This window comes from Suricata suricatta, chromosome 12, assembly GCF_006229205.1.
Source record: "Suricata suricatta isolate VVHF042 chromosome 12, meerkat_22Aug2017_6uvM2_HiC, whole genome shotgun sequence".
In the NCBI taxonomy this organism is placed as follows: Eukaryota; Metazoa; Chordata; class Mammalia; order Carnivora; family Herpestidae; genus Suricata; species Suricata suricatta.
Window position 1 is genome coordinate 72109214 of NC_043711.1, and position 27196 is coordinate 72136409.

General features: G+C 40.2%; 1 protein-coding gene across 2 annotated transcripts in view; it reads left to right on the forward strand.

The window, feature by feature from the left end:
* The window catches only part of PAK5 (p21 (RAC1) activated kinase 5), a 281523-nt gene that overhangs the window by 111274 nt on the left and 143053 nt on the right, over positions 1-27196 (forward strand). For both annotated transcript variants that reach the window (XM_029917126.1, XM_029917127.1), the window contains exon 2: positions 8437-8584. The gene's annotated coding sequence lies outside the window, so the exon portion shown is untranslated. The remainder of the gene's footprint in view (positions 1-8436; positions 8585-27196) is intronic.

The window sequence follows — 27196 nt, forward strand, 5'->3', positions numbered from 1 at the left end:
TACTTTAAAGTCCACTGTGTCTGATATAAGTATGGCTACTCCAGCTTTCTTTTGGCTTCCAGTCATATGATAGATATTTCTCCATCCCTTTACTTTCAACCTGAAGGTAATTTCCAGTGAAAAATGAGTCTCTTGTAGGCAGCAAATAGATGGGTTTTGTTTTTTTATCCATTCTGCTACCCTGTGTCGTTTGGTTGGAGCATTCAGTCCATTTATATTCAGTGTTATTATTGAAAAATGTGGGTTTAGAGTCATTGTGTTCTCCCTAGAATTCATGTTTATAGCGGTGTCTCTGGCACATTGTATTCTTTGCAACATTTCCCTCATAGAGTCCCTCAGGATTTCCTGTAGGGCTGGTTTGATGGTCATGAAGTCTCTTAATTTTTGTTTATTTGGGAACACTTTTATCTCTCCTATTTTGAATGACAGCTTGCTGGATAAAGGATTCTTGGCTGCATGTTTTTTTCTTTCATCACTTGAAGATTTCCTGACATTCCTTCCTGGCCTGCCAAGTTTCAGTAGATAGGTCTGTAACCACTCTGATAGGTTTCCCTTTGTATGTGAGGGCCCTTTTCTCCCTAGCTGCTTTCAGAATTCTCTCTTTATATTTTGCCAGTTTCACTATCATATGTCGTGCTGAAGGCCGATTCAAATTACGTTTTACGGGGGTTCTTTGTGCCTCTTGAATTTGAATGTCTATTTCTTTTCCCAGATTGGGGAAATTCCCAGTTATAATTTGGTCAAGTATCCCTTCAGGCCCTTTCTCTCTGTCTTTCTCTTCAGGAATTCCTATGAGCCGGATGTTGTTCTGTTTGATTGTATCACTCAGGTCTCGAAATCTCCTTTCCTGCTGGGTTAATTTCTCTTTTTTTCAGCTTCCTCTTTTGCTTTAATTATATCTTCTAATTCACCTATTCTTCTCTCTGCCTCGTTAATTCTTGAGGTGGCTGCCTCCATTTTGTTATTCACCTCATCTATAGCCTTTTTTAACTCATCACACTATTTTCAAAGTGCCTAGTAATTGTCTCAGTTGATTCTTTGATGCTTTTCTCCACTCCAGCGATTAATTTTATGACAAGTTTTTTAAATTCTTGATCTGGTATGTTGTCTAGATCTGCCTTGAGCAGTTCTGTGGCTGTGACTTCCTCCTGGAGTTTCTTCAGGGGAGAGTTCCTTCATTTTGTCATTTTTGCTAGTTTTCTGTCTCTTTTCACCTTTAGAAAGCTCATTGTGCACTGTGCACCTGTTAATATTTCTCTGTTAAAGGAGTCTTATTGACTGTCCAGGGCCTGTCATTTCAGGAAATATTCTTTTAATGGTGTCTCTCAGTTTCTCTTGTTGTGCCTTTGAATATTTTATTTCCCTACTCGACAATATTTGGGACTCGCTGTTATGCACACTTTGGCTTTTTTCTTGGTGTAGCCTTAAGAAGGAAAAACAGACAGACAAACACAGAGGCAACAGAAGCACACAAACTCACAGACAAATCAAACAAACACATTAAAAGGGGGAAAGAAAAGAAAGAAAGTGGAGAGGAAAGAGACGAAAGAAGAGAAGAATAAAACAAAGAAAAAAAAATAAAGGGGGTCAGAGACAACAAAGGACAGTATACAGTCTAAAAGTGTCTGACCAGTTGAGGGGAGAGGTAAGGATGAGATACAGGAGAATATATCTGGATTGCAAGAAGGTCAAAAAAGGGAGAAAGGAGAAAGGAAAATAAGGAGTAAAATTTTTTTTTAATTTAAGTTAAAAAAACAATAATAAAAATAAGTACAAAAAAAAAGAAGAAAAAAAAAGAAAAAAAAAGAAAAGAAAAAAGCAGCAGCTCCCCCTCATGGATACAAGTAGTTTGGTGTGGTAGGTCTTGGAGGCTGCTCTCAAAGGCTCCGCCTTGGTGTCTGCAGAGAATAGATAGGCTGCACACCACACTCCGCAGTGACTAGGCACTGTAGACCACTCTAATGAGTTTGATCTCCTTGTGCAGTGGTTGAGAGGAGTTGTATTTTCCAGGCCCGCCTGGGTTCAAAGTTCCAGTCCATGCACTTTTATGCTACCACAGATGAGATGTATTTGCTTTGGTGGCTGTCTTATTAGGGGGAGGAATCAGTTTGTCTTGGCTCAGGCAGGGATTTCAGCTGCCCCTTGCCTGAGGCGAGATGTGTAACAGGAGGTGAAGTGCGTGCCAACACAGACCCAACTGCGGATTCCCAACCCCCAGCTGGATCACAATCGTGTTGGGGGAAGAAGGAGTTTCTCTTGGCTTTGCGCAGCGGTTGCCCGAGGTGCTGTGCGTTGCCGGAAATGAACTGCAAGTTCCTGCAGCCTGAGCGCACACCCAGGACTCCACTGCTGCCAACTCTCTGCCAGGATCCTGTAGGTGTGGGGGCTGTTCTTTTCCTGTTGGCACCCGGGATTCAGGATTCGCGTGGCCAATGCTGGTGGCGAGATGCGCCGTGGAAATGAGGTGCGTGCTCCCACTTCCAGAACTGAGGTCGATGTGAGCGCCCCTGTCACTGCTGCTGCAGCCACTGACTCCCCACAGAGATGGTGCAGGGCTGGAAGCTGTTCTTTCCCTTGCACCATGTGGGTTCGGGATTTGGGATGCCCAGCAGTTATTTATGGAGTGATTTTCTCTCTCCAAGCACGGTTAAGCATTCTTTACCTCTTCCCCAGAGACAGTACTATGAGCATGTTCAGTCTCTCTGTCTCTTCCCTTTGTCTCTCGGGCTCCACGCGCTTGCCCCGCATTGGGCTGGGGCTGCCACCTCCCCTGCCCATCTCAGGCTGGCCTGTTTTCCAATCTCCCCAGTTTGCACTCACTCACTCAGGTATCTTTGAGGTTCTCTTCTTTCTTGAGTGCATATTTTCTCCTTCCACTCTTGCAGATTAGAGTAATGTCCTTCTCAGTTTGACAGATGGGGCAGACAAAGTTTACAGAGCTCCCTTCCTCTCCGCCATCTTGGCTCCTCCCTCCAGTTTTAGTTCTTTTGGGTAAATACGTAGAAGTGGAATTGCTAGGTTACCACAGTGACAACATGATGTTTTAAAATGCATCAAGTGAAATACCTAGAGTTACAAAGGAAACCGGTTTTGTTGACACAAAATTCGCAAAATGTAGAATAACACATCAACACACAAAGATAAATGTGTTATGGTGACATGCATTACTTGATTTTAAAATATAATCTCTAATGGCAGACCTAATAACTGGTGTATGTTTAGAGTAGTGATGAATGCAAATGATTCATGGTGTCTGCAACAATCGTAATGTGGTATGAAAAGGTTTGTTTCTCCATCACAGATCCTTAGAGTATTCCTGGGTTATGTTGCCTGTTAAAGGCTAATGAAAATAGGGAGGTAATTTCTTTCTCATTTCAGTTCATGAAACCCATAAATTTTATCTAAATGATCCCAGGGGCTTGAAGTGAAGACCCCTGGTTAAGAACCCCTACTTTAGGGAACCTGGGTGGCTCAATCAGTTGGATGTCTGACTCTTGATTTTGGCTCAGGTCATGACCCCAGGGTCATGGGATTGAGCCCTGGGTGGGGCTCCATGGTGAGTATGGAGGCTGCTTGGGATTCTCTCCCTCCCCCCCCCCTCTCTCTCTCTCTCTCTCTCTCTCGGTCCCCCTCTGCACCCCTCCATATTCACTAGTGCTCGTTCTCTCTCTCTCTTTAAAAAATAATTTTTAAAAAAAAACCTGCTTTAGAGAGAGGAGTGGTTATAAAAACTAATCCATGGTGGCCCCTCCTCTCTCTGTCTCTCTCTCTCTACACCCCACTATTTCCTCCATTCTATTATCTCAGAAAGTCTAAGCTCAGGAGGATCAGTCAGACAGGTGCAGATCCGTTGAAGTGAAAGTTAGAGAATCCTCATATTTCAGAGACATTATCACCAAGTCTTGAGCTGTTATCTTTTCTGTATCAGATTTATGTTTGTATAACTCAAACACGTAGGAATTAAAATAACTCTTCTAATGTTGTATGGTGCTTCAGAGTATCTCAAGGTCTTACACCTACATCATCGCATTTAACTGTCTGAAAGACACGTAAGTGTGTGTGGCATTACCAGTGGTTTCAGATAAGGAAGCCCTGATACCGAATGATTTAGTCAACCATGCTTGAAAAGCAAGTACTCATCAGAGGAGCTAGAACATGGGGCATCTCCCAAATAAAAATTCAAAATGCCTTTTCTATTCAGCTGGAAAACTAATATATCCAAACTTAATTGTCTACTTGGTTTTTAGCCTAAAGAATCGTTACTCCTAAGTAAAAGCCAGCACAGAAACTGCTCTTGCAGATGAAAAGAGCATTAAAATGAGAATGCTACCTACAGTTCAGTCCTGAAAAGCTCAATTCTTCCATCTGTCTCAGGGGAAGGGTTTCCTAGAGGCCACACTTTTGAACAAGATATTTTCCTGTAGGAAGAGATGAGATTAGTTTTAGAAGATCAAGGTTCATTTTTCCCTGAGAAGAAAAATCAAAATAGTACTCAATCCATATTAGAGGAAATCCAAAGATAGCAAAGAGTTCTGTAGGCTCCCTGGAATTATCCCTAGAGAGGCTCTGGTGCACTTGACAGGTGCGTAAATAATTACTGCATAAATCCAGTCCCCTATGTCACAGTTATCGTGCTGTGAATGAAAGAAAACCTGTTTTCCAGTGTATGGGGTTCTCTTCTCCCCCAGAGTTATGTATTCAGACTTTTAGTGTTTCTATTTGTTGTTCGCTCCCAGGGAGCAGAACACACCTTTATCCAACAGTGAAGAAAGGAAGGGCTGCTGAGCTCTGGCTGTAAATATTTTATTATATAGAGAGACAAAGATCACAAAGGGGCAGATGAGGAGCAGAAAACAAATGTAATGTTGTTTTCAAGTCCTCAGAGGAGGTTTATATTAAACTGTCTCTGCCGGCTAGTTTTCTGCTTGGCTTTTACGCTGTCAAACCTAGAAATGAAATCCTTTTGTGTATCTAGAGTTTTCCAATTGGATGAGTAGTTCTACATCTAGTTGAAAGTGTAGAATTATCCATGTCATAAAATAGAAAAAGCTATTATAAAATGGCACAGTGATGAAGGTATATATTCAAGAAGGATGATTCGTATTAATTTGTTTTGGAAAGATTCTATCCTACTTTAAAAAAAAAAGATTAAGAACTAAATTGTAGGTTTTCTTCATATAGTCCATTTATTTTTCCTCCTCTTACCCAGAGTTGTTGAAAGATTTTAACCTAATGGTATTCAGCATCTTTCATGATGTATTAATCCACTGGACTTCATTTGCTCAGAACTCACTATTAATGAGGATAAGGTCATATTCTCCTATAGAGAGAGAGGGAAAGAGAGGGGGAAGAAATCTTGCCATTCACAAACGCATATTTCTGGGTACAAGGAGAAGTGGAGAACAGGGTAAATAATGTAAGAAACACTCTTATGTTACAAGGCTGATGGGTCCATTTCATCCAGAGTCTAAACTACCTTAAAATCTGCATAAGTGCTCATATGAGAGAAGAAAAATGTGTGCAGGGACTAGAAGTATTTGTACTAACAGAGTGGGTAGGAAATCTTTGTTCTGCTTTTATGTTTTATAAAAAACAGTGTTTTTTAGTACTTGGCCAGTAAGCTCCATAATATATCCATTTCTGAGTCAGTTGCTTTTGTAGCAAACTTTTTTTGTTTGATCTGATGGTCAAGGAGCCCAATATTGTGGGGCCAGTACCGGAGAATCCATGAAAATGAAATCTACAAAATAGCTTAGACCTAGTGGATAAAAACTTAGTTATACTCCTTTGGGTAGATCTCTATTTTTATAATAGACACATATAGAGATGTTATTTTGCTGGTAAGAAAAGCTGTGGGTAAACTCTAATTTTTTAATCTAATTTTATTTTTTGTAAATTATTCACTGAGTTTTGGTTTTAAGAGCTAAATTTAGTTGTCTGAAATGCTACTTGGGTTGGTTTTGTACTTTCTATAAACCAGAACCAGCATTCTTTCCTCTTCACAGTTGGCTGGGTGATTTACATAGGACATATTTCACTTTACCCTGAGGACCCCTCTGGGACAGAAAATTGTGTCCATCTCCATTTTTCGGATGATAAATATACTTGAGCAATGATGAATTGGCCCAAACTGAACTCCAGTGAGTTCAAGCTGGAGCCAAGTCTGTAGGTTCCAGAGGCAAACTCTTCCTCTTGAAGGTTGCAAACATTAAATTTAATTGGCATTAGCACCTCATATGAAGATGTACATGATCAGGAGGTTCAGAGTGGTGTAGATGTTATCTGAAAATAATCTACTGAGCATTCAGATTACTTTTTCTAGATCAATAGTGGCAGTATGGCTTTACAGAGATGTATAGGTAAAGGTTTCGTAGCCACATGCTTAAAGAAAAATCAGTTTGAGAGGAGAGTTTTAGTGATGATCTAGGCACATATTAAATTTTTGGCATCTGATTTTTTAAAATTTGGTTATTTGTGATATAAATAGAAAATGAAAACTAATGCCAATTCTTACTAAATAAGCTTAGAGCAAATAGTGGTTAATTATATAGAAAATGCAATATAATGTACTAATAAGGAATAAAAATATGATATATTTATTTTATTTTACTTTTCTAGAACAGTGTATTTCTCTGTAATATATTACTGTTTTATGGTAGACCCATATGGCTATATAAGTCTTGAAATTGCATTTCCTGACAAGGTGACTTATATTTTTGCTACTCTGAAATATATGAAGAGAATATCACCAGACTTTAAATGGAAATTGTGTCTACTTATATTTTAGCTGATTTTGAACTGAATTAAAAGCCTGTTAAAAAAATAAAAGCATGCAAGAACTGGGCTTTCAGAACTATCTAGGATTTCTCGTTATCTATGCAAGACATTCATTTTTTAAGAAGTTGTGATCTAGCAATGGCAGTTTAAAACATAGGGCATGCTTTTAAGAAGATGATTTTACCAACAAATTGCTTTCCATGAACTAGAAATAAATCAAATTTAAATTTAACCAGTTTTAAATATTAAGAAGTAAACTTAATTGGAAAATTTTTGCAACAGCTTTAAAACAAAAATCTGCATTGCTAAGGAAGTCTTAAATATTTTTTGAATGCACAGGAAAGCGCATACTTAAAGTATGCTCCCTCCATTTTTTAGATCACAAAGTACTGGCATTTTTAAGGAAAATGCAAGTGTACTAAGTGTGTACATTGTGTACCTGTAGTTCACTGAAGGATATAATGAAATAAAAGTAGGCATTTCTTATTGTTCGAGGAGAAAACTGGAGCCGTCTTCTGGAAACAGTTTGGGTTGTCCCATAATGGATAGGGTAGACTGTCAACCTGTAATTATTTTCACGGATGTTTTCTTTGGTCTTGTCTGAAAATTGGATGAGCGGTGATTAATATCAGGAAGAAGAAAAGAACTAGGACCTGGGATTTGTCTTTTTAATAGGATAGGAGAGAATAACTGCTTTCAGTTTTTTGATCTTTCATGAAGCTTATGAAATCTGTATTTAGTCCCTTTGCATCCTACCATTAGTGTTTATTATTTACTCATTTCAATGGCAGTGCTGTGCTGGATGAAGACTAGGAACCTACAGATCTACATATAATTTTGAATCAGCCAGTGTGTACATAGTTGGTCTTCATCATTCATGGATTTTGTTTTGCAAATTCACCATGTCATGTGTTTTGGAATTGTGTGCTTTTGTTGGTGGTTTCACTGTGTGAAATGGCTTGACAGTGTAGTGTTAAAGTGCTGTCTAGTACTTCTCAGTGTGATGTGCTGTATGGAAAAAAGACGTGTCTTCAGCTGTCTTCATTAAGGCATGAGATCTGGTGCTTTTGGCTAAGCTGACTATTGATGAATCAACAATATATGTGAAATGTGTCTTTAAACAGAGACACACCTGAACTATCAAACAAGGTTATATATTTGTTGATTGATGAACATATTGGGGTCAGAGACTTGTAGAAACCTAATCCTGGATTTCCTGTCGGAACAGTGGGTCAGCCTTCGCTAATTTGGCGTTTGTGGCTACCTTATAGAATGTGACTACTGCAGATAATGAGGATCCACTGCACTAACGTGTGCAATTACAAGTTAGTGGGCTCGGCCCCAGAGATTCAGAGACCACAGGAACAGTTCCTGCCTCCGTTGGGCTCACCATCTGTTGGAGAGCTGGACTTGCATGAGACCAATTTGAGAAAGAGAAGATGCACAGATGCAGGAGAGGTGCTAAGGGGGAGCCTGACACTGCGGGGGGGTCGAGGGAGTAACAGGTCAGCGGCTGCATGCCTCAGAAATGATTGAAACAGCAGAGAAAGGATGTGAAGCATGTAGGGGAATATGAAGCAAATGAGGTTGTGTGTTTATTTTTAAACAGAGCATAATGTTGGTGGGTTCCTGACGCATGTTGGTACCATGTTGTTACAGAAATACACTGTGGCAAAATGCTTCCACCTCTTGCCAAAATGAACACTGAAGAAAAATGAAGAACACTGAAGAAATCCAACAAAAAGTTTCAGAACAGAAATAGCCAAACTCCTCTGGAGTCTGATTCATCCACAGACATCTTAAAAAGGTAGGGGAATGAATTGTGGTATGGCTTTGTGTTTTTAAATTTTATTTTAAATCATGTACGTACACACACACACACACACACACACACACATGCAGTGGAATACTATTCAGTCATAAAAGGGCAAGTCTTGCCATTTGAGACAATGTGGGTGGACCTTGAGAACATTATGCTAACTGAAATAAGTCACGTGCAGAAAGACAAATACGATATGATCTCACTTATATGGAAATCTAGATTTTTGTTTAAATCTGAACTAAAACTTATAGAGAACACATTACTGGTTGCTAGAGGTAAGGAATCAGGTGGAGGGTCGGTGAAATGGTGAAGGTGGTCAAGAGGTACAAGCTTCCAAAATAAGCCAGTAAGTTATGGGGATATAATGTGCAACAGTGACCATAGTTAACAATACTGTGGTGTATATTTGAAAGTTGCTAATAGAGTAGATCTTAAAAGTTCTCACCAGAAGAAAAATATTTTATAACCATGTGGGGGTGAGGTCTGTTAAGCAGACATTGCACTGATCATTTTGCAGTAGATAAAAATTGTGTTGTATACTTGAGATTAAGGTTATATGTCAGATGCATCTCAATAAAAATGTGGAATGGTTCAAATAAAAGCAGAGGAGGATGTCTATTCAAGTAATATTCATTGGGTAGCTTCTATATACTGCAAACTGTTCTAGATACAAGGGATGTGGTAGTAAACAGAAAAGACCAGGGTATGGCCTTGAAGGAACCGACATTTTGGTTGGAGAAGATAAGTAAGTAAATGCACAGGAAATCAGAAGCCGTTAATCGTGTCTGCAAACGTGGTGAACAGGGTAGTGAGATGCATGGTGATTGAGGAGCTACTTTAGCTGAGAAGACCACTCAGAGAGTAGAATGATGGGAAGAGGCCAGCTGAGTGAAAGTTTGGAGAGAAAACCTTTCATGTGCTGTGAACCAGGATATGGATGGATGTGTTTGAGGCTCAGCAAGCAGCAAGCATTATTTGGAGAAGGGATTTGAAGAAACCTAGGGTAGGAGATGAAGTTGGAAAACCTCTTATATGTAGAAAGGTGTCTATATTTTACTCCATTGAAGATAGAAATTATTGGAGAGTTATTAGCAGAGAGGTGAGCTTATATTATTGTTTTAAAAGGCCATTCTGATATATTTGGCTAAGGGGTGGGGGCTCAGTGACGGTGGAAAACAGGGTGCTGTCACTTAGGTAAGAGATGATGAATTGGCTTAGGGACATGGAGTTGGGGATAAATGAATTTAAAATATATTTGGGATCTGCTTCAGCTAGATTAAACTAAATGACCACCAATGCTATTTATTAATCCAGGAACATTATTCCAAGTTCCAGATGAAGGGTATGCTGTTCATTTGTATTTTAATATACAATAGTCAAATGGCATTTTCCCCATACAGTTACAATGAGCAGTTTATTGTGTGTATGTTTCTGGTGCACTTCTGAAACCCAGAGGGGGTTGATGTCAAGTTGCGAGAAAGAAATAAAATTCCATCCTGAAAGCTCAGGTTCTAGGCAGGTAATCTCCTAACACAGAGTTGTGAGCCTTCCAGATGCTTGTGCAACTTCTCTATAGCTTCTAGCAGGGTTCCTGACTTCTGTGAACATTGCTACTACCATCATGTAGAGGTGGCCTGTGTAATTGGTGTCCTTTTAGATAAGAAACCCATGCATTTTTTAAGAACTAGTGGCTTAAGTCACTCAAGCATGACTTCAAAAGTGTAACTTCCATACTGAATTGCTCCTGGATGGAACATTGAAGCAAAAACTAAAATATAACTTAACATTGGTGTTCCACAAAGACAAGAATATGTATATTTAAGCAGTGTTTACCAGACATGCTAATGGGTTGTGAGGGCTCCATATCTTGGAGTGAGTAACCATAAGTGAAGTCACAGAGGAGGATAGGAACTGTGCAGTGACCTTGGCAGGTACATCTGAGATTTCAAGAAGCCAATAGCCACTATTGGAGCCTGGTCCAACTTCAAAGTCTGTGTTCAGAAGAATTTTCAAGATGACTCAGTCAAATAGTATTTTAAGAGCTTCAACAAAGTAAGGACTATGCTTTCCAGTGCTCATAACTTTGTGAAATGGCTCAAAAATTGGGTGCTGTGGGAACCCTTCTTTTCTCCACCCCAAAAAGGCTTCTCAGAAGCCTTTGGTTATATAAAACAAGCCCAGTACAGCAATTATACAGTGTCAGGTAATTGAAAAGACTGTTGAAATTCCACAACGTATACACAGGTAAGGCTCTAGTGAAGCACAGGAAAGAGTATAGCAGGAGAAAGAAAACACAGCAAACACTAGAAGGGACCACGACTTCTAGGTGCAGCTCTCAGAGTCCTTTCTCCACCACACATCTTAGGCTTCAGATCGTGAACTACCAAGATACTAGTTTGATAACCTTGGTCTCGGGGGAGCCAAGGATCAAGCTTACTGAGAAGTATTTTATACAGCTCAGGTAGCTAAAAGCAGGCTTTGTGAACAGGTAAACAGGTGTAAACCATCAATCCATACAGTTTCAATAAACAGCATAGACAGGCTGGTACAGCATGCCTTTGGGGGGAGTTTCGGACTTCTAAACACATGTTATAAATCACTAGCTGTTACATTTCACTTCTGTCTTGGGCAAGAATCAATATCATGGTTCCAGGTGCCCCTAAGAATAAGCACAGAACTACCCAAGATCAATTGCAAGTTAACCCTATCCTCATGTACTCAGAGAATTGAACCCTGATGAAAACACCCAAGAAAACCTAAAGGTTCCTAGGTTTTACCTAAAGGTGCACACATTCTGTGATTTGTCTTGTCATCCACTGGACTACATTAGGGGAGATCATTATAAGGGTAGGCTTTCAAATGGAAGTCGAAGTTCCTGAAAAAATAATTGTATGCTAAAGCAATAAGGATGAAATAAAACAGAAAGAATAATAGTTGATTTAGGTTGATTTCCCTGGAATCGAATAGTGAGACAAAAAATTTGGATATTAGTATTTATTTGGGAGGTGATGCCAGTATACCTTTGTGGGAAAGTGGGGATGTGGGACAGGGAAGAGAAGGAAAACAGAAAAAGTACCTTATCATTACTGTAACCAAGAGGAGCATGATCCCATTAGGCAATTCTGGGATATGGTATAGAACAAACCTTGTGTTTATCCTAACCAAGGGCAAGGGAATCAGGGCATGTAGCCACCTTCTCCCATCTGTCTTGATGAAAGGCTGCTCCCCTGAATGAAACTCCCTGGCCACTGTGGCCTGCCACAGATGTGGGCCAAAGGGACTCCAGCAGCCAGAGGAAGCTTCAGGCAAAGAACGCCAGGGGTTTGCCTATTGGAGACCACCATCAGATCAGCAGGCACAGAAATGATGAATGCCAACAAGATATGGGTGGGGCACTGACAGTTTCTGCTATCAGAAGTGACAATAACAATGATGCTCATGATCATATTAGTAGAGCTGTCATTTATCAAGTATTAAGCCGTGTACTATATTAAATGCATTACATGCATTTTACCATTTAATTCTTATTTGTTGAATAGTCACTCAGTGACAGGTCCAGGGGAGGGGCAATCTATATTTTATCACTACAGTCCTGCAGCATATATATTTATGTTAGTCTTTCATTTAAAGATGAGGTAAGATTGAACAAATTTAACCAAATTCTCTGGAGTAAGACGTATAGGAAATAGAGCTGGGATTCAAATTCCGGTTTGCCTTCAAAACCATCCCTTGGGCATCATTAATGTAATCCTTAATTAATTATTATTTTTCTGACACCCATTTATTTGAAAGTTGGCAGGAGCTATTTAGATTTGGGGATCCAAAAAAAAATGCCCATGTTGTCAAGGAGAACAAGAAGAGAAAGACAAGAAAACATGTAGTGTAATAAGAGCTAATGAATGGGTATTATTTGCTATTAAGTAGGATTAAGGAGGGCATAGTTTCTTGCTGCATAAGAAGTAACCCTACAATTAATGGCTGAAAATGGTAAGAATGCATTATTGCTCCTGAGTCTGCAGGTGGGCTGAGAAGGTCTAATGTGAGCCAGGTTTAGCTGATCTTACGTAAGTCCACTCATTCATCTGCAGTCAGCTAACATTGGCTGAGGGCTGGCTAGTCCAAGAAGCTTCCCCTCACGTACTTGGTAATTGATTGAATGTAGATGGATCAACGCTGTTCTCCAGCGGTTAGCCTGGACTTATTCCCATGGTGGCTGAGGAAGGTTTGAGAGTGAATGAAAGTGTGCAAGGCTTCCTTGAGGCCTCGGCTCCGAACCGTCACTTCTGTTGCATCATATAGACCACATCAAGTCACAAGACCAGCCCTCATGTAAAAATAGACTCCACCTCTTGATAAGAGGAGCTTCAAGGTCACACGGCAAAAGGGCATTGACACAACAAGGGGGGGAGATCTACTAAGAAGAGAAACATCTGGATTAAAGCTTCCAAGGTGAGTAGGTATTCCCCAGCCAAATAAAGTAGGAAGTAAATTGAAGGCAAGAAGGATAATAGGTGTTCAGAGACACCCAGTGCCCCATAATGAAGGCATATAGTGCTGCAGGAAGGAGGCAAGCACCGTGAGAGAGAGCAGCATTAAGGCTAGAAGTATGTAAAGTACCAGAATTCAAGAAAATAAAAAATGGGTTTCTGGAAGAATAATATGTTTAAGAAAAAAATGTTAAGTAAATAGGAAGAGGAACAAAGCCGGGTTAATAAGTGGATAGATGGGTGGATACCCAGATTGCTATAGCAATATGGCTAGCAAAGGTATGAGATTTTTCTCTTAGGAAGTGATCTGTAGGATTGATATTTATTACAAAAAAGGAGGGAGGGAAGAAGGAAATACCTTGGTGGATGCTTGGAGAAAAAGGTGAAGTTGAAAATAGGCCTCAATGCATGTGACTCAATCAGTGTATGTATCTTGTGGCTTCAGGGGGTAATGCAATCATGTAGATTATGTGATAGAAACTCTTTCTGTCATGTGTCTTCCATAGCATGGTAAGCATGGTCCGTGGGTTTTTGTGGAAACCCATAGAATAAAGGATGTCCCAAATAAAGGATTTTGGGATCATGGTCCCAAACTGAAATACTAAGGCTCCAGACTCTCACAAGGACAGGCTTCTGGGGTAGGTTTCAGTGAGGCAGGTGGCGGGGGGGGAGCCCTTTGACATCAGGGATATATTTATAAAGAGAGTTCTCCACATATGGTTCCATTGGGAGGTGTGTGAAATGGTCATTTTCAATTCATGGATTTTTCACTTTGAGACTGAATTGTGTAAATTAAATAGAAGCCTTATTCTATAATTTTCCTAAGTGACTTTTGTTTTCCCCTGGGCCTGTTTTAGTGTGGTGCTCATCCAAGCCACCAGGTGCAGCAAATCTTAATGTGAGCCTTAAGAGGCTGATATTAGATTGCATCACTGACTCCTTGGAGGCAGAGTGGGAACTGGACAATGGAAATAAATGTTGGCCAGACCCTTGAATGAAGAGCCCAGGGCCAAAATACCCACCCTTTTTGGCTTGGGGAATTTATTTGATTTATTTTTGTCTTGCCAATATGTTTGGTGATTCTTAGCTATGTATTTCTAAAAACTAAGATAAGGGCTAATTAATTTACATATTTTTAGTTTTTTTAACATTCATTTTTGAGAGAGAGAGAGAGAGAGAGAGAGGAGAGAGAGAGAGAGTGTGAGTGAGTGGGGGAGGGGCAGAGAGAGAGAGAGACAGAATCTGAAGCAGGCTCCAGGCTCCAAGATGTCAGCACAGAGCCCAATGTGGGTCTCAAACCCACAAACTGTGAGATCATGATTGGAGCTGAAGTCAGATGCTCAACCGACTGAGCCACCCAGGTGCCTCAGGTAAGGATTAATTTTTTAAAAAGTAAAAAATAAACAAAAAATAATATAGTTAAAGCTGACAGCAAAGATATGGAATCTTGTGAATGCTCTGTAGGGACCTACTAATTAGTAATTTCTCCTTGGGGAGCACTGCCCCTAATTTGCATCTACCATTTACCATTATTTTGGTTTAAAAAATTGGCCCAAATATGAATATATTCCTGTGTAATATGTTAAGTTTTGCTTTCTTTTGGGCTTTACAATGATTTATACTCATAGTCTAACGATTTTCTCATTGCATTAAACATTTCTAAGATTCATCCATGTTTTACATGTAACTATAGTTCATTTTCACAGCTAAATAATACATCCTGTGAATATATCACAATTTATTCTTCTGTTGATTCTGCATTTTGTACTAGGAGCAATGATAGTATGATCATTTTTTCTGTCTCCTAGTGTGTATGCAAGTTTTTCAAGGCTAGCTACATAGAAGTGAGTTGCTAAAATACACGATATATAGGAAACCAACCATTCCAGGTTGCCTAGAACTGTGTGGTTTCCCAGGATACAGGATTTTCAGTGCTAAAACCAGGACAGTCTCAGGCAAGTTGGCATGAGTGGTCACCTTAAATATGTATGTGTTCAACTTTACAACATAATACTAAACTCTCTCCTAGCAATTTATTCCCAACTAGCAGTAAATGAGAATTACCCTTGCTTAGTATTCTGGCTATCCTAACTTTTGTCAGTCAGTTGAGTATAAAGCATCATGCTTTGAGCTCTCTCTTTACTAATGAGGTTCAATATCTTTTTATGTTTTGTTCTCCATTTGTATTTTCTCTTCTGTGAAACATCATCCATATCTTCTGTCTTTCTGCTGGGTGGTTTTGTCAAATACATTCTGGGTGGTTTTGTCAAATACATGGATTCTCTTGGCTTTCCCATCACCTAGCATAGGGTTTGTTAACAGAAGGGCTAATAACATTTTGGACTTCATAATTGTTGTTGTAGGGAAACTTCTGGGCATTATAATATGTTTAGCACTTTCCTTGGCCTCTACCCACTAGATGCCAGTAGTTCCTTCTAGCTGTGACAGCAATACAAAAATCTCTAGACACACACACACAAATATCTAGTCAGATGTCACCCTATGTGGCAAAATTATACCTGGCAGACAACCACTGACCTGAATCTTAGCAGCTTGCTCCTGGAAGAGAAGAGGAAGCAAGAAAGATAAATTCCCTCTCCATTTCTCTCTCTGATGGCCTATTCCAGGGCATATGTCTCTGTACAGCATGTTTAGAGGTGTTTCACATCACTTCGAGGATGCCTTTGCTAGGCTACCGGCTGTGCTTTTTCACAGTTGATGGTCATATAGTGGCCAGACTGGTAACATAGTACCTTCTCCTCTTACTATCCTCCCTCGCACCATTTCCGTTCTCTTTTACCTACCTTGGGATTGCATATTCCAGTTAAAGCATTAACACTTAATGCTTATCTCAGGTCAGTTTCCTAAGGAAACTAAGCTAAAATAAGTGGTTGTAGAAAGGATACCCTAGGAATTGGATTTTGGAATTGGATTACTGACCTGTCTGAAAGCAATGGGACTCACATTTTTTTGTGTATGGGAAATTGAAATGAAAATAAACTCTGGTATAGGCAGTAGCACAATTATTTGTGCTACTTTCACCTGCAGTAAATGGAGAGAAGACTGACATGGAGAGTGAAGTGTTGGGAGGTTTAGCAGCTGCAGCACACGGTTACTTGGTAGGGCCGTGATGGTTATATGGCTTGTTCAGCAGGGTGACTACTTTTGACCTATAGAAAGAGATTGTTAGGCTGAGGGTGACTAGTTGCCAGCTTAATGCATGCTCTGAAAGCCAGAGGGCATCTGCAGCTTCAAGGAGACTTCTCTCCAGCCATCGATGGGCAAACTGATGAAATTTGGCCCAGGGTCTGACTGTAAGTTTGGCAGGGCTTACAAGGTGACCACACAGCTTTGTAGGGTCTCCTGTTTCAAACTCAGGGTCCTGACAAGGATGCTGAGATGGTATGGGCATTGGGGTGGATGAGCTTGACAACCCTAAACACATAAATACCCCTCCACTATCTCTGAAGACAGGAGCAATCCCTTCTCCCTTGACAAAGAACAGCCTCCTTCACCTAATGGCTGTGCAGGGATTTTACCCAAAGGAGGTTCATCATAAGACTAGTCTCATTCTCCTTAAGGTCTTTCTTAGCTACTCCTCATTGCTGCAATCTGATGACCAGTATAGTCTCAGCAGAAGGAGTATTGGCCCTTTACCAAGAACAAATGGCCTGCTCAATGAAAAATTGAAGTACCTGGCTAACAGGTACCATCAAAACCAAGGTTGCCCTGCACGCTGACCTTGAGTGTATCAGGGAAAGGGAAGGGGAAACCCACATGGAGCCTGGAACAGTGAGGATTTATTAATGTGGGGATTTCACACATAACTCAAATTTCACACATAACTCACCTTTTGTCAAAGACACTTGAAGCGGGCCCTGACAGTTTTCTTAGGATGGTCTTTTGAAGCCCCTATGCTACAATGGCTTATAGCAAATGAAAAAGAAATTGTAGTTTCTTTGATAGAGTCTTGATGGCTCAGGGAAGAGGAATGTTAATATAGTTTTAGATACAGTCTGGAAACCTATCACTTGACTGTTTTCCTAATTGACCAAGAGGGCCCAGAGGGTACTCTCTTCACAAAGACAATTAGGTACTCTCTGGAGATGCAGCTTGGCCTCCTTGAGAAACTCTGTAAGCTGCCATCTGTTGCCTGGATTGATGTTTGGAGACACTAAGTAGGAGTTGAGCTTGCTAGTACTACTGTGAGGATGGGACTCAGATAGCAGAGCTCAGTAGCTGCACTTACTGTCAGTGCGTGTGGACCCACCTGCCACAGGGAAGCACAATTAAAATGCCAGTCAGGGTACCTTGAACCACAGGGATCTGACAGTGGCCAAGACAGCATGGAAGTCTCTGGGACAAAATAATTGGACCGCTGATGGGGATGTTGCAGAATCTGGATAATCAGATAAAAAGTCAAGAGCTTCTAAGTCATGGAATATCATCGTCTTTTACCAAATTTCCACATCTGAGTTTATAGATGGCAAAGGTATTATGTCAGCTCATGCTTGTCTTCCATTTTTAATTGTTTTTACATTTTAGATATAGTTATTTTGTGTTAAATGCTTTTATATCATTTTGACAGAGAGCATGAGCATGTGAGGGGAAGAGAGGGGGAGACGGGAGACACAGAATCTGAAGCAGCTTCAGACTCTGAGCTGTCAGCCACCAAGCCCAACATGGGGCTTGAGCTCATAAGCCATGAGATCATGACTTGAGCCGAAGCTGAATGCTTAACCAACTGAGCCACCCAAAAGCCCCTAGACATAATTATTTTGTATTTAGCTGCTCAATCTGTACATGAAGTACAAAGGATGCAAAAAACTAGTCATTTTGTTAACTGTTATTCTTGTTGGTGTTTTTCTTTGTGTGATTAGGGATATTTGTTTATTTTATTTTATTTTATTATTTTTATGTTTTTAATTTATTTTTGAGAGACAGCATGAGTAGGGGAGGGTCAGAGAGAGAGGGAGATACAGAATCTGAAGCAGGCTCTAGGCTCTGAGCTAGCTGTCAGCACAGAGCCCGACGTGGGGCTCGAACCCATGAACCATGAGATCATGACCTGAGCCGAAGTCGGATGCTTAACCAACTGAGCCACCCGGGGGCCCCAAGGGATATTTGATTAATAATGTTAATATGTGGGAATCCTTGGCCCGAACAGGGATGTTTTCCTGTGAAGAGTGTTGCTTTGCCTCCTCTAGGATTCAGGGACAACTTTGTTCCTTTTCCAAAGTTCGATTTTAGATTCTGTTTTTTACACATGACTGCCCTGCCTTGCTCTGCAAAGAGACCGAGAGTTGGTCTCCAGATTGGTGTTATTGCCATGTTCCCTTAGGACTAGTCTGCGTTTTTCATTAGTTTACTCTTTCTTTAGGTTCTTCTATTTCTTTTCTCTGTCCTTCATTTTGGCAGGGTAGGGGCATGTCAGATATTTCCTTTACTGCCCAATGAACCTAGCAAAACTTACATTTTTAAAAATGTATCCAATATGTTTGTAGTTTAGCACAAGGAATATTCAGATTATCTAGAATGCATACTGCCAAAATGAAATAACATTGGCTCCCAAGTAATATCTTTGGCACCAGGAAAATATATGAATGCAGTTAGCAACTGCCCAGTGCACTCATCATAATGGAATTGAGTCTGTTCCAGGAAGTATTTAATTGAATGGATCAGAGGGGCCATTTTTCTCATCTGTTGTCAAACATCCTGCTCACACGGTTAACAGATGTTGATGAGAAGCCTGCGCCTGTGGGCATATATCCTGAGAAAAGTTTCTCTCTGTCAGAAGAAAGCAGCTCAGCTGCATTTGACTCACACATGCAGCATATTCTGAGCTGTCCCTCTTCTTTCAGCCATTTCTTGGAAGCACATTAGTACATAGTAATTTTTGGAAAGGTATAGTAATTTTTGGAAAGATTGCCACACATTTCAAAGTTTGACATGTGAAAATACAAAATTTCAACTCTCCAGAACACTCTCATCCTTGGAATTGCCAAATTGCTGTACTCTAAATGAGAGAAGTGTGAGTGAACTTGACGGTAGGGCATAGGGCTGGACATTCTCGTGCCTTCAGAAACCAGGCAGTGTGAGAAATAGTAGGTGGTGGTGGGTACTGGGCAAACAGGGCCATGTGTGCCCGTCTAAATGCAATGGCACTTACCTTACTCTGTTATTGGCCTATGGGAAGGGGAGCTCAGGTCTACCAGATTTTCCAGGTTTTTTTTTTGTTTTTTTTTTTAATGAAAAGCCTGAAAGCTGGAGTTTTCTAATATGAAATCTCCCAGTTTCTGAGGACTGGTTTATTAAAAACAAAAACATGCTAACAACAAAGAATCTGATTATGTAAGGGGAAAAAACACATTTGTAGGAAGCCTACAAATGGAAGATAGCCTGCAGACAAGTTCAAATAAACAACATGTAGCTTGAGATTGACCAGTTTCACAAAGTAAAGCCTATCTGCATGGCAGTTTGATTATTTTGTTCCAAAGAAAATAACTTTTCTCTTATTTATTTTGCTTTGGCTTGCTTGTTATTTTGCATGGGATCCCCCCCGCTTTGATAAAACTGAAATCCTAGTGGATATGGCATCAACTAAAGTTACACTTACCCTACCCATGGCAAAGATTCTGTGTGGAAACAACTCAGAATCTCAACAAAGCTACACTATGACTCAGCAATAGCCCCTGCTAGATTTATATCCAAGGAAAATTAGTGCAAAACCAATCTACCATAATAGTCCAGAACTGGAAAGAGTCCGAATATTCAAGAATAGAAGAATGACAAATAAATCTTGATTTAGTCATTCAGTGCAGTAGCGCACAACAATGAAAAGAACACACTGCTGATATACACAATAACATGGATGAATCTTAAAGATACTATATTGAGCATAAGAATCCAGAAACACAACCCAAAGGATGTATGTGTGATTGATTTCATATATAGAGTTCAGGAACAGGTAAAACAAATCTATGGTGTTAGAACTCAAAAAAGTATTTCATGGTGACAGAACTCCAGAGGACACACAGAAGCCTTGTAGGGTGCTCCTTATGTCTGTCTCATCCAAGCAGTGGCTTTGTGGGTGCAAACAACTGAAATGTCTGCTCTCTATGTGCAGTAAAAGTAAATAAATGGGCAGCAATGGTTGGTGCGTTGCATTAATGAACCATCTGGTCTTGCAGCTTCAGGGATGCATTCAGGGATGACTGCTGAGTAATAACAGGTTTTCAGGTAGCCCTGTGTGCCTGCGTGTTTGCAGACCAGGTGCTTCCCATTGCCCTCCTCCCGGAGATTTCTCCATGGCAAATACACACCTATAGAGGTGAGGGCCATCTGCCTCCCCATGTCATGTTCTAGTTTTTCCAGGTTCCCCACCTGCATAGTGTGAGTTCTTCAGTTATCCAAGAAATTTGGAGTGTTCTATAAAACCAACTAAACTTGAAGGAGTGGCGCTTTGGGGGCATTACTGGCATATCTTCCCCTGCAGCATCCTAATCTCTGCACACTTAAATATATACAGAGTAGAATAACCTTGCTCACTCACAAGTTTAACATTGGCTTAAATTCCCTAAGAAAAATGACTTAGGGGGAGAAAATATGAACCCCAGTCTTTCCCTGCTACTAGGAATTTGTGTTGCCACACAGATTGTTTCTCATGCCCAGGACTGGTAAGTGCAGTCCAAGGAGGAAGCAATTAGGAATGGCCTAGAAGAGCTCCCAGCCTGATTTGTCCAGCATCTGCCCCTTTGGTTGGAAAGTGGGCCAAGGAGGGAGTTCATAGGAACCCACAGAGTAACTGTCGAAGCAAAACCACACACTGAGCCCTTAAGCCAGGCAGGCTTCTGGTGACACGGTCACGACTGTATCCTAGGTTGCTTGTTACAGCCTGTCGCTAATATGGCATGAAATGTGCGAGCCAGAGAGCTGGGTGGAGCACAGGGAATGCAGAGAAGCGTGCTGTGCAACCACAGCCTGAGGCTAACGCTCCCGCTTATGTTCCAAAAGGTGTTGTTCCTAATGGAAAGTTTTAGTTCTATCAACATGTTATGCTCAAAACATAAAGCAACTTAGAACCTCTGTAAAGCACTTAGCTTGCTTGTCTGTAACATAAAGGATGAGGAAATATTTTTCAAATGGCCTTTGTGTCAATTTTCTATTTTTTTTTAAATTTAAAGACAAAACAAATCTCATTGCAGTAAGCTTCATGAGGAATTTGGCATTTTATTCCATGACATTTTCATTTGGCAAAACTATAGGTGCCTGACCTGGGAGTCAGGTGACCAGAATCATTTTTAGCTGAGCTCCTTAGAGTCTTCAGTGCAGTCTTAAACTTGTTCCTTAACCTCTCTGAGTGCTGAGTGAAGCAACCTGAAAGCATCTAGTCTGTATATGCCTTGAGTGTAGTATAAAGGACAATGAAAGGCACCCTAGAAGGTATAAAGATGAGGTGAATGGAAGATGTGATCATTACTGCCCCTGTGGCTTAGAAAGTATACCCAATGGCATGTCTGGAAACAGTCCTTGGAGGAAGTGCTGTTTGATTCTGGCAACTGTTTTCATTTTTATTGGAATAGGATATGAATGTCCTTTGGCGTGGAAGGATAACTAAAGAGCATATATTTTAGTGGGAGGAAAGGAACTATACAGTTATGATCTAAAATCCTGATTTTGTTCTATCTCTTGCTGGCTAGCCAAATGGTATTAACTCCATGAAGTTGTTTTATTTCTAAAATAAAAAATCCAGTATCTACCACCTTGATCTATTTAGGAGAAGTGTTGTAAATATCAAAGGAAATCACATGTGTGCAAAGACTTAAAAGTACAAAGTAAAAGAGCAGGTAGAATAAGAGTTCATACTACTTTTCCTCTTTTTCTCAGGTTTCTCAGCAAGGGGCGCCTGGGTGGCTCAGTTGCTTAAGCATCTGACTTTGGCTCAAGACATGGGCTCACAGTTTGTGAATTCAAGCCCTGCATCAGGCTCTATGTGGATAGCTCAGAGCCTGGAGCCCGCTTTGGATTCTGTGTCTCCCTCTCTCTCTGCCCTCCCCCACTTGTGCATGCTCACTCTCTTGCATGCTCTCTCTCTCTCAAGAATAAACATTTACAAAAAGGTTTCTCAGCAATATTTTGAGGGATCAGAGATGCTTGATCAACTGTCCACTTGCCATACTATTTGATTTTTTTTCTTTTACAAATGAAAATAAATATAGCAACTAGCAAAGGCATTGCATGGGTTTGATTCATCACAGTGGTCAAACAGTTCTAAAATCATTATCGAGAACTTGAAGATGCTTCATGGCCAATGTTGTATTGTATCAATGTTGGTTATAACCTGAGAAAACAGATTATTTCTTGTCCAAACTGAGACTGGTTGGAGAGTAAAAAGGAGAGCGGTTTAATAGGTACACCAGGGTAAACTAGGTCTGTTCTGGGCCAAAAAATAAATACACACACACACACACACACACACACACACACACACACACACACACACTGTTGGAAAGTTTTCACTTTAAGTCAAATCATAATTATGTCTAATATGTTCTAAAGCTCTGGGAAAGATTAAAAATCCAATTAAGTGTATGGCATGGTTCTGGCTTTCAAGAAGCCAGAGTCTAGCTGAGAAAGCTTACAGAATGCAATGATACAGAAAGAAAGAATGAAAGACATTATATTAGCAAGTGTTGGATTTGAATAGGGAGGAGGTTTGGAGCTTAGATGGGAGTGTGGAGGCTCAGACAACCTTGGGTTTCCAGGGAGCCTGTCTGGGAGGGGAAGACCTTAGCACCTTGAGAGGACTGGTGGGGGCTCAGTAGAAGCAGAGAGAACAGAGTAGACGGCATTCCAGACAAGCAGAACACTCTGGACAAACACCAGAATGGGTGGGTTCCTTTGTTGTGTACAGAGAGGGGCTATAAAGACATTTTAAAGGGATAAAATGTATTCATTCAATAGGTATTTAATGAGCATCTGTATTACGGGCAATAGTCCGAATACTAGGGATTCAGCAGTGAACCAAGTAAAATCCTTATCCTTAGGGGGTTCCCAGTCTAATATCTTTTAAGAACTTTTCTTAAAATCCTCTAGTATGAGGACTCCTCATAATCTCCCTCTGTATGAACTTTTAGATGGAAAGAAGTCTTTTGGAAAGAAGGGGGGCGCTGTTTGAAAAGATGAAGAGGCAGAATGATTCAGCTCGATTGTGTGAACACAGTGGGGGAACCCCACTAACTGAGCTGACTGGGCTTCCTAAACCGGAATCTGAGGCGTGGAGAGGGATTTATCACACATCCATCCACGCATTTAACAAACACTTCACTGAGAGCCAGTGGGTGCCTGGTAGTGTTCTGTGAGCTGGGGATACCACAGTCAGAAACATGGGGAAAGCTCCTTGCCTTTAAGGCAACATCAATCTAATAAAATTAAGTCTTTCAAGATCATATATCCCAAGCCAAAGAAATGAATATTAAACATACAGGTTCTTTTTTTATAATAGTTTATTGTCAAATTAGTTTCCATATAACACCCAGTGCTTCTCCCCACAAGTGCCCCCCACCATGACCATCATCCCCTCCCCTCCTCCCCCTCCTGCTTCAGTCCATGGTTCGTCTCCAGTATTCGGTAGTCTCCCTTGATCTGTGTCCCTCACTCTTCCCTGCTCTCTTTCCCCCTTCCTCTCCCCATGGTCCCCTGCCAGGCCTCTCCTGCTAGACCTATGAATAAACATAAGCATCTCTTTACATATTCACTTTATTCATACAGAGTTAATAAAAGGAAAGTAGTTATTTGCTTTCTCTATGAACAATTTTCTTGCCCTGATTATTACTATGTGGGCCCAAGTCTTCAGCAAGTTTAATTGGGAATCATCCAACAAAAAAATTTTCTTCCATGTATCTGTCACAGAGGGTAATATGTCATGCCATGAGAGGCCTAAGAAGTTATACATTCCCCCAAAATGCTTCTGCTTCAGGTAAAACAGTATATTTATAATGTTTAATACAAAGGTTAATATCATTGGATAAGACAGAGAGAACCCTATTATTCTCAAGTTTGGAGCACGCATCAAAATCAGAGACACAGATTGCTAGACTTACCCCAGAGATTTTTTTTATTCAGAAGGTCCAGGATAGGGCTGATAATTTGCATTTCTGACAATCCCAGGAAATGACTATGCTGACTATCCAGAGGCTGTGTGTTGAGAGCCACTATATTCTTTAAATATGTAACTATAATATGAATATAAATTAGTTGATTTGTAGATATGGAAACTGTAATAGTTACAGTCCAAGTCTACAGTCTATGGCTGGGTTGACCAATATGGTAGACAGCAGCCACACGTGGCTTCTGGGCTCTTTAAATGTGACTAATGCAACATGTTGAAATGAAAATATTTTGAAGTTTTTTAAATTATTATCTTAGGGAGCAGAAGTGTGCAAGCAGGGTAGAGGGGCAAAGGGAGGGATAAGGGAGAACCAAGCAGGCACCACACTTAGCTTGGAGCCCAGCTCAGGGCTAGATCCTGTGACCCTGGGATCATGACCTTAGCTGAAATCAACAATCGATGCTCAACTGATAAAGCCACCCAGGCACCCCTAGGTATTTTATGTTAATAAACTATATTATAAAAATTAATTTCACCTGATCTATTTTGTTTTTAATATGGCTACTATAACCTGTGTAGCTTGCATCATATTTCTACTGGACAACGCTGGTCTATGAAGTTTTCTAATTTTTTTTAATGTTTACTTATTTTGAGAGAGAGAGAGAGAGAGAGAGAGACAGAGCATGAGCAGGGGAGGAGCAGAGAGAGAAGGAAACACAGAATCTGAAGCAGGTTCCAGGCTCTGAGCTGTCAGCACAGAGACCAATGCGGGGCTCGATCTCACGAACCACCAGAACATGACATGAGCCAAAGTCAGACGCTTAACCAACTGAGCCACCCAGGTGCCCCTCTATGAAACTTTTCTAGATGTGCATTCTGAGGATTTGGGGGGTTCTGTTTTTTAGAATTTGGAACTTTTTTCAGAATTTAAGAGTTCCTAGCATAGGAAAAGAAGGTACTGTGTTTTCTCTGTAAATCCGTGACATACTTTTCAACAATAGCCTTTTCATTCCATTTGCTTTGAATAAGAGTTAATACGGTAAGATTCACTGGAAGACACTAGAAGATTCTTTAGAAAGATGCTTAACCATATCCTTATTGTAATGTAGTTGTGGGATCAGTTTATCCTGAGTTTGATTTAGTTCCTTGAAGTTGCTAAGAACTGCTGTCCTTCAGAAGCAAAGGCTATAAAGACCACTGGACATCTCTTCTTTGAATCCATTGGGACCTCTTTTGTAATACACATAAATCAGTTACAGATGGATTTAAATCTAAGTTTAGGGGATTATATTCATGACTTTGGTGGAAGTAAAGACTTTTAAAGCAAGGCACACAGAGCACCTGGGTGGCTCAGTAAGTTAAGCATCCGGCTTCCGCTCAGGTCATGATCTCACGGTTCGTGGGTTCAAGCCCCGCATTGGGCTCTGTGTTGACAGCTAGCTCAGAGCCTGGAGCCTGATTCAGATTCTGTATGTCCCCCTCTCTCTGACCCTCCCCTGCTCTCACTATCTCTGTCTCTCAAAAATAAATAAAAAGCATTTAAAAAATTAAAAAAATAAAGCAAGGCACAGACTAATAACTATAATGAAAAGACTAAATTGGACTAATTAAAATTAAGTACATGTTTATCATTATTTATATTATTTAAAAAAATTTTAACATCTATTTTAGAGAGGCACAAGAGTGCAAGCAGGGGAAGAGTTGAGAGAGAGGGAAACACAGAATCTGAAGCAAGTTCTAGGCTCTGAGCTGTCAGCACAGAGCTGGATGTGGGGCTCAAATGCGCAAACCATGAGCTCATGACCTGAGCTAAGGTCAGACACTTAACTAACTGAACCTCCCAGGTGCCCCTATCAAAAGTATTATTAAGAGAGTTAAAAATCCTAGTGTGAAGAAATATTTCCATACATATATACAACAAAAGACTTTTATCAAGAATTTATAAAATGTTTCATCAAATGAATAAGAAAATGAGCAAATCCAATGGGAAAATGAGTAAGGGACTTGAACAGATATTTCACAAAAGAGAATATCCAAATGGCCAATGTATATGAAAGATGCTCAGACTCAGTAATCATGTGGAAATGCAAAATGAAACCACAATGAGATGCCACTACATACCACACTATGATGAAAAATGAATGGCTGTAATGAAAAAGATTGACAACATCAAGTATGGATAAGGATATAAGCAATTGATAAGTTGCTGGTGGGAATGTAAATTGTGAAACCATTCTGGAAAGCTAATAGGAACTATCTACTAAATCCAAATATATGCATGACCTTGACCCAGCTTTTCCACTGACCTTGACCCAGCTTTTCCACTCCTATGTAGGTACATACCCAACAATAGCATCATATGAGTGTTCGCCAAAAGACAAGTATTAGAAAATTCATGGCAACATCATTACTGATAGTCCCAAAATGGAATTCACCCAAATGTCTATCAACATGAGAAAGAACTTATAAATTATGGTATAATTTTGCAGTGGGATATTCCACAGCAATGGGAAAGAGTATGGCCTACAACAACATGAATTAATCTCACAAACTAACTGTTCAATCAGAGACACTTGACCTAAAAGAATATGTGCTGTGTGAGTCTATGTTCAGAATTAAGCAAAACAAATTTCTGGTGAAAGAAATCAGGATAATGGTCTAACTTTGGTAGAGTTGATGACTCAGGCACTGCCTCAGGGAGGCTTCTGGCACTTTCTCTTGCCCTGTGGTGGCAAGAATGTGTTCTCTTTGTGAAAATTTATGAATCTGTACCCATGATTTGTGCAATTTTCTGTATATATGCTACACTTTATTAAGATGTTCTAACAGAGAAGTCAAAGTCCAAGACTCTCCTCCAAAAGTAACTTACCTCTTTAAAATATAGTTATATCTGACATCTTAAAACTATAAATTATAATTGAGTTAATGAAGTTGTTTAATATAAGAATTTTGAAGCTATTGGTCCATTTTATTTATCCTAAATTCCTCATTAAACTCATA